Below are 6,719 nucleotides of genomic sequence, written 5' to 3'. Positions count from 1 at the left end.
GACATGCCTCCTTAGCTCACCTACCTGCTGTTAAAAGAATTCTTTACTATGAACCTTTCTAGAAGTAACTTATCTGAGTCACAACATGAAAAAATACATAAATATGAAGGAAGTTTTTCTCTCTTCCTTAGTTCAATGCCTGCTTTTTCAGGTACAGTTTCAATTCACAGCTGTGCTCTAGATACAGCAAATGCTCAAGATACAGTGAGAACGTAAGCATGAGCATGAAACCTCAGAAGAACTTGCTGACTACAAGTCAGCTGCTGTGTAACAAAAATATTGGTATGATATTTTGATGGCATTCCACATGTTAAATACAAAAGAAGCATACGACAAAAGACAACAAGCATCCAGGGCTTCCAGCTGTTAGTTCATTATCTCCAGTAAAAACGTATATTTATTACTATTATATTCCAAGCAAAAAAGCGCAGGTATGATTTTTCCAACCAGCAGCATATTATAAATATGTTACAATTTTCTCAGTAATTTCAATATAAGCAATTAGTTATTGCAAATCATACTGTAGGCACAATTCAAAGAAGCCATTAATATATTAGGTCATCCCATTATACAATAAAAAAAGTCATATTTTGGGATCCTCAACCTTCTTCCAAAGTTAATTTCAGCATCTATCATTCAATAGAAACCTCATTACAGTGGAATTCCTTTGAATTCACAAAAAAGCATTAGAAAACTCTCTGCTCACGAATGGTACCCTACGTAATAAAGTGTAAGGGCACTTTCTGGTGGAACAGTGTCAGAGGAGGGAGATGACAGAAAGACAAAGAAACTGCAGGGTAATGTTGACTAGCCATGACTTCTAAATGACATGAGTTAATTTGTGTTAGCTGTCCTGGAAACTCACAGGAACTTATTGCTTAATGTCAGAGTCATGCAAGTCATCTGATTCTTCAGCGCAATGGTGCTGCATACAAGGATAGTCCACTGCAAGACCTCTGCTGTACATGGACCTGTTACATAAATGACCTTTAAGCATTTATTTTGACCACAAGTCCTCACACGAAAAAAATCTTACTCTGGTCACAGTAAACCAAACTATTACCTTACAATAAATGAAAAACAGCAGTTTCTGCGACAGTTCAGCATTTTGGTAACCAGACACATTCCATGATTCCCATTTGAAATTGTTGTAATGCAAGATTATGACTTACTCTTGTGATATCATAGCATCATAAAATCATAGAATAGTTAGGGTTGGAAAGGGCCTTAAGATCATCTAGTTCCAGTCCCCCTGCCATGGGCAGGGACACCACACACTAAACCATGTCACCCAAGACTCTGTCCAGCCTGGCCTTGAACACTGCCAGGGATGGATGTCCTCTATTTATAATCTTCTGCTCTGTCATAATTTGTAGTGCTATGATGGGTTAATATCTCCAAATTCCAGCAGGTACTTTATTGCATACATCTGTCTTTAAGCCTGTATATACTTCCAATATGTATTAATAAATTTACTTTATTCATTTGCTTAAGTAGAGGGAGTAATTGCATAGTTTGTCTGGGGAATTGTAGCCCACAGTTCCTCATGCTCACAAAAGCAAGCATAATTAGAACTAGATCTCTTACTAGTCTGTTTTTTCAGGCCATGTTTCTGTTTGTTTTCTTCAGTGGAGAAGAAGTTGTGAACCCAAACTTCCCTAATTTTTATGTTGGTTATGTTCCCATTCTGGGACACAGGTGCGGAACTGAGAAATGAACTGCAAGTGGTTTCAGGAGGAGAAAGGAGAAAAGCAGTCTGATCACAGTGACTATCAAATAGTATAGCAAAATATCCCTGCAATCATGGTCTAATGTCAATAATTTCAGGACTAATCCAAACAGATGCTTAATTCATGTAATGACAACCTATGTCTGGTTATAGTTAGCCTTCTCTCTCATACACATTTGTTTTCAAAATGTAACCTTTAAGAATTCAATTCTTGGAGTTTAACTAATCTGCTTTCTCTACTAAAGCATGAATAATATGCCTAAGTATTGCTAATTCAGCACTGAAAAATAAATTACACTTTAAGCCAAACAATTAACCCACAACTTCAAAATGCGTCTATGTTTCAATGAATGTTGCAAGGAGAAATAATGAGGCTGCCCCCTCTGCTGCCCTCATCTTAAAAATCTATGAAAATTTCATAGGATCAAGTAATATTAAATCAAGTTGCTGCTGATTCAAAACTCCATCCAATAGTTCATCATAAAACAGCCTTACTCCAAGATTTAAAATTATTCAATAATGGCTCTTCTTGAGATATTCCCACAGAACATGTACCACACACTCGTGTCGGCACAACTTGTGTCAAAAGCCATAGGTTACTTCCTTAGGGAAATATACTGCAATCCAATATAAGCTGTTCAGAATTTGGTGCTAATCTTACATTTTTCTTCTACTGAAAACTTTTAAGTTACCTTTGATAAAAAGAGTCCAGTAGGTTCAAATCTTCTACTTCTACTTCAGGTGTTAGTGAGGTCATGAACAAGTGCAGAAGAAATAATCGGTCCAGAACTTACATTTAATCTGAAGAGAAAGTTTTCTGGTACTTTTTTTTTTTTCTAGACATCAGATCATCTTTACCTTAAACCTCTGTGACTCTATTAGTGCACATTACAGTCTTCATGGTTTAAAAGCACGGTATGTTTTCTTCATTTTATTCATACTGTTTTACTCTTAGATTAGATTTTTGTACTCTCAAAAATATTTCAACACAGTCTCACATATTTACAGGCATTTAAAATTAAACTATCTAGAAAATATAACGTAAGGCAAATAAAAAATTAAATTCACGGACCACTGGAGCATATCCAACATATTCTATCAGCCAAGTGACATCCACTTCAATGTACAGTTCATGTTTTGTCTACTTGTTTCTTAACTTTATCAACAATTTTGCTGTATTATCAGGGAATATTAGATAACCTTCCCAGTTGCTATTATATCCTTATAGTTGAAAAAAAATAACCAAAACAACAACAAACCCCCCCCAACAGTTACAATCAACCACTGTCTTCCAAATTTATTTTATAGTATCTTTTAACACATATTCCTCATGCTAAAATAGTTTTTAACAATATTAATTGCATTGACATGTTCAAAACACCATATTTTGTGTTTGCACAGACCTTCTTATGTTGCAGGTTTTGCCTTCAAAAAAATTCTTCATAAAAATATTCCTTTTATATCTTTGAAGATTTTAAAACTAATTGGTATAATCAGCAACATATTTTCAACTATGAAAAATTTCACGTCATGCTACTTTTAATTCTTGTGAGCTATCCTCATGTGATAATGATATCCTAATGTGAGATAATTAAAACCTATGCAACTTCTTGCAAAACGCACAAGCTTAAAAAGAGGAAAACAATTTGTTTTAAATGGTCTTTATATAGTCACCCAGATATTTACCTTAGTGAAGACAAACAGAACTTTATTGATGCTTAAAGCAAAGGAGATCCTGAATCCATGTGCTAGATATTTAGTGTCAAGTGCCATGCTATCATAATCTCAAACAGCACAACAGAAATCACAGAGAGTACATCAGTTCACAGCAATTCAAAAATCAGACCTCATATACAAATGCACATAGAGTCATAGAAGCATTTCATAGAATCATAGAATATTTAGGGTGGAAAGGACCTTAAGATCATCTAGTTCTAACCCCCTTGCCATGGCCAGGGACACCTCACACTAAATCATGTCATCCAAGGCTCTGTCCTTGAACACCACCAGGGATGGAGCATTCACAACTTCCCTGGGCAACCCATTCCAGTGCCTCACTACCATTACAGTAAAGAACTTCCTTATATCCAGTCTAAATTTCCTCCATTTAAGCTTTAACCCATCTCCCTTTGTCCTGTCACTACAGTCCCTAACAAATAGTCCCTCCCCAGCATCCTTGTAGGCCCCCTTCAGATACTGGAAGGCTTCTATGAGGTCTCCACACAGCCTCCTCTTCTCCAGGCTGAACAGCTCCAACTTTCTCAGCCTGTCTTCGTACGGGAGGTGCTCCAGTCCCCTGATCGTCCTCGTGGCCCTTCTCTGGACTTGTTCCAACAGTTCCATGTCCTTTTTATGTTGAGGACACCAGAACTGCACACAATACTCCAGGTGAGGTCTCACAAGAGCAGAGTAGAGGGGCAGGATCACCTCCTTCGACCTGCTGGTCACGCTCCTTTTGATGCAGACCAGGATACGGTTGGCTTTCTGGGCTGCAAGCGCACACTGAAGCTGGCTCATGTTCAGTTTCTCATTGACCAACACCCCCAGGTCCTTCTCCGCAGGGCTGCTCTGAATCTCTTCTCTGCCCAACCTGTAGCTGTGCCTGGGATTGCTCCGGCCCAGGTGTAGGACCTTGCATTTGGCATGGTTAAACTTCATGAGGTTGGCATCAGCCCACCTCACAGGCGTGTCAAGGTCCCTCTGGATGGCATTCCTTCCCTCCAGAGTATCAACTGAACCACACAGCTTGGTGTCATCGGCAAACTTGCTGAGGGCGCACTCAGTCCCACTGTCCATGTCAGCGACGAAGATGTTGAACAAGACTGGTCCCAACACAGATCCCTGGGGGACACCACTCGTTACTGGTCTCCACCTGGACATTGAGACATCGAAACTTGTAAGATTATTGAGTCCAAGAGCAAACCTAATGTTAAGTCATTTAAGGCTCAAAATACCTGTTTAGAAACAAGTCAAGTATTGAGATTCTTCTTTCATTGAATCAGAGGCTTTTTATATGTTTAAACCAAAATCAGACTACTACCATTACTTCCAAGCCTGGAAGAACTGGTGTGTTATACAGAATTCACTGAAGTGTGCTTTTCTTTCAAGCTTTGCAAGTAATAGCAGTGCTCCAATTTTTGTATTAAATACATAGAAAAAAGTCTTGATTTTTAAACCATAAAGAGAACTGAAAGTTCTTTACAGTGAGGAACAAATTCTTTCAATTGATTTTAAAGGCCATTTTTGGTCTCAGGATTGGCAGTGTGTGAGGAAAAGAGAAAAGGTGAAGGAGAGCAACTGTCTCTCTTTAAAAAATCATTAAATTCATTGTAAGAAACAAATCTGACAGAGGAAATAGAAAACCCGAAACTTTGCATTATTCTCTTTTTTGACAAGTAAACCTTTTTCCATTTTTAGTTAGGTTTACGTGAGTCTTGTCAAGAATCACTGTTAACACTGACAGCTTTATTATTTCTAAATTTCTTTTGCTGTTACTGGAAACACTATTTGCACCACATAGGCTAACGTAATTATAACACAATGATAGGGGTGAGGAGAGCAGTATTTATGTTGTTATATGTTAAGAATGAAACTTGGCAGGGCAAACACTGCATTTTGCAAGTGTATGTATGCATGTACTGGAAGAGGACCACATTTTCCCCTTAGTGGCAACAGTTTGCAAAGCATTAAATTCACAGTCAAAAAATTTGGGGCCATAATTAAAAAAAAGCACAAAAACGTACATATTGCCTGTTTCAGTAAAACCTGTCTACACTAAACTCTTTTAAAACTGTTTAACATTGAACTTGTTCTCTGTTCACAGAAAATACTTATTGGATTATAGAAAATAAATTACATATAAATGAAATCTTCACCTCCCACATACAAATACATGCACATAGATGCTTTGCATTCTTAAATGTGTATTTCAATAACACTGTTCGGTGAGAACATCCATTATAATATTTACCAAGGAAAACCACTACTGAATTGTAACTGCCCTTCTACAGGGATTGAGAAACTTATTTTATGAATTTTAAAACCCAGGTACACAGGCAATACTAATTTTTGTCCTATTAAAAAACAAAACAAAACAACAAAATCCACAACAATATTTTGTTATCTGGATGTTATCTAAGTTCAGACAAGCAATCTGAGGGACCTAAACATAAAGCTACCAGCAGTTGACTCCTCCAGTCATTTACCAATATTTTTGTAAGTGTCCGGGCAGTAGCTTGACAGATGTATGTAAAGGTTTATAGTTCTTAATGGCTACTAGCATAAAAAAGCATACTAGTCTTCAGAAGTACTGGAAACTTAAATGAACATTGTATATCTGCAGTCATAATTCCAAAATTTTTCATGCTAAATCCCAAATTACATGAGAAGATTTACCATGATTCCATGTAATCTCTGAAATTATGACTAGAAGCAGTAACTGTGGCTTGGCTGAAAGCAGAAATCTAGTTATTAGAAAAACACACTGGGAATACAGTACAAGGACTAGGGCTAGCCCCAGTTTGCAGCAATCAGCACCTCCCAGGCTTCAAGCTCACACCAGCACAAGAAATGCCAAATTAAATTCAGTAGAAACAAAAGTAATTAAGTGACTGAGTAAGAAGAAAGAAGATCCCATGCCTTGGCCTCTCTATTAAACTACTCTGGTCTGGGACTTCTTGGATGGAGGTTGACTTTCCCTTTTTTTTCGCAGACTTTCCTTTGCCCCGGGGCAAATCACTGATGGTCCCACATACCTAATTTTGAAACTGGGATAACTATCTGTATGCCAAATGCATACATTAATGTTAGGAAGGACCTACAACTCCAATGAGGAGACCAAAGGAATTTTGGTAAATATACTTGGACATAAATTCCACCACAGTAATGGAAGTTCAGATGCATAGGATTTTGAAGCACCTGAACTGAAAGGAAATTTGCTGACTCTTGCTAAAGAAGAAAACTGGGTCTAAACAATATTTTTTTTTTCTGT

This window comes from Pezoporus occidentalis, unplaced genomic scaffold (genome assembly GCF_034315485.1).
Source record: "Pezoporus occidentalis ecotype Australia unplaced genomic scaffold, CSIRO_AGI_Poc_V1 ctg2, whole genome shotgun sequence".
NCBI classification, from domain to species: Eukaryota; Metazoa; Chordata; class Aves; order Psittaciformes; family Psittacidae; genus Pezoporus; species Pezoporus occidentalis.
This window is presented reverse-complemented; position numbering follows the sequence as displayed.